Below are 2,499 nucleotides of genomic sequence, written 5' to 3'. Positions count from 1 at the left end.
ATAATTTAAACTGATTCACTTTATCCATTCACTATAATTCCTTGACAAGGAGAATGATGCTTTCTTTTATATTGAATATCACATTAAAACCTTTATTAGTATAATTAGTTATTTAAGAGTTATTAAAATTACATATTTGTTTCAATTGCATATTAGTGACAGATAAGTAATTAGAATTCCATTGTTACGATTAAGTATTGCTTTTCTAAAATTTTAGTTCGTAGTTCTAATATTACTCGCTGTGGGAATGATATCTAGGACTCCATTAGAGCCCTATATTACTTGAGCGATACGTATACTTGTGTTATACTTGTGTTGATAAGTGTAACTTTACAATTATTGAATATTTTATACATACATCTTTATCAAATTCATAACTATTTTTAAGTTTTTGGTGCAGTTGCTGAGGAATTTTATCTTTTAGCAGCAGTATTAAATACTTATATTTTCATGCATATATAAAGTCGTTGGCAGCCCATTTGTTGTGATAAAAGTTTATCCTTATGGAGTTGTGGATATTAAAGATCCTAACTCTGAAAAAATTTTTAAAGTGAATAAACATAGACTGACACCTTATTATATAGGGGATCAACAAAAATATGATGATGGAATGATACTGGGTCAACCAGAATGAGCACTGGTTACGTTGGGCTGACGACGTAAAACCAAGTGCTTTGTGGGAGGTAACCCATATTTATTAGTGTGTTTTTGCTTTGATTGTTATTTTGAGTCTGATTAAGAAATTTAAGGTAGTATTTTTGAGTTTGTTATGTGCTCGTAAAGGTTTTTAGACTTTATTTAGTGATGCAGACATGTCAGAATGAGAATTTGGACGTTAAGTTGACTGGTCCAAAAATGTGCACTGGCACTTAAGCGCGACAATTTAGTCACATGTGCAAATTTTGATTTCTAGAAGGTGTAACTGCAATTTAGTTGGAATAAACGTGTCTTTGTAGTTTCTAGTCATTCCTAGAAGTTATAAGGGGGAATTAGGCCTACAAATAGAAGGGGTTTGTGAGTACGTGCGTATTACGACACAAATATTTCCCTTTTTAGCCCTAAAAGTCTAAAAAGAGAGGTTTAGAAAAAATGTCTTCATGCGAGATGGATTTGAAGAAGAAAGAAGAAGCCATTAAAAAGAAGTTCATTAGTTAAAGTGCACAAGAAATGTATAACAGTTTCTTTATCGTTATTATTAAAGGAATATCAGAGAAGATCAACAAGATGGAGAATACTATATCTGTATTAGAGACTAAGGTGCTTAAATTTCATGCTCATCTAGAACATATTGGGTGGCAAGTTAAGATGCAATTCAACCACACCAGTTTTGTAGAGGAAGCGGATAAGGTGATGTTCCTTACGAAAAAGTGGTTCAAAGATGATAGTATTAGAGCTCGTCACCACCATCTGTTTTATAAACTCTATATTCCTAGAGAGATTAATGAGAGACAAGAATTCATTCCTTCTGATGAATAGTGGAAATAAGGGTCTGTTTGGGGCAGCTGCAGCTTATCCAGCTTCTGCTGATAAGCAGCTTATCCTGATAATCTGCTTATGACCAGCTGATCCGGATAAGTTGTCTGGCTGTTTGGTTAACGCGTCTGGAAAATAGCTGATTGTGAAAAATTGACCCTTTTGCCCCTGTTCTGATAAGCAGTTTAGTTGTTTGGTTAGTGCATTTTGTAAACAGCTTATTTGTAAATTTTTTGAGTTGAATGAATAATCTGTGTAGCAGAATATTATTTTTGAATGAAAATGCAAAAAAGTTTAATAATATTTATATAACTCAAAAAAGTTGTGATTACATCAAAAAAACATAGTGATATATATGAAAGTTCAATACACATTTATGAAACTCTAATATGGATTATAGAAAGACCCAAAAAAAGAAGAAATAACATGTTAAAATTACAAGGAAAAATATGACAATATTGAGTTTAACATGTAAAGTCACATCATGACGGATGTTGCCCGTTTCTGATACCTCAAAACCCCGAGCAAGTGTGTCTTGATGGGGTGCGGTATACACGGAAGAACTCGAACCATATGCGGTGGTCTCCTGTTGTGGTACTCTCGAACTCCTAGTACCTGTGTCCAATTGGGATATCGTAGAAACAGTTGTATTGTCCGTCCACCTGAAGAATTTACAGTCTTCAGGTCCTTGTCCCCACCGCGGGCACCTGTAAAATTGCCTCCCGTAGCTGTGTCTGGCGTAACGTTAACAGCAACGACGGTAGTCCTCAACGACATGTCAATTTCTCGGACTTCCCGCAATGTCTGGAACTCATTCTTCTGCATTTTAAAAAATAGGATCGATCAGTCCAAAAAATAAGGACATATAAAAAGTAAACTTACCCAAGTGTAGATCCAGCGATTGCTGACAACAAATTTACGTGGCCGTCCAAACTGCTCCACCGTTACCCACCATAGAAGCGGTGAAGCTATTAACCATCATAAAAGAACATATCAACATAAACAAATGCAAAAATAAAATGAAAA

This window comes from Phalaenopsis equestris, unplaced genomic scaffold, assembly GCF_001263595.1.
Source record: "Phalaenopsis equestris unplaced genomic scaffold, ASM126359v1 Scaffold204620, whole genome shotgun sequence".
NCBI classification, from domain to species: Eukaryota; Viridiplantae; Streptophyta; class Magnoliopsida; order Asparagales; family Orchidaceae; genus Phalaenopsis; species Phalaenopsis equestris.
This window is presented reverse-complemented; position numbering follows the sequence as displayed.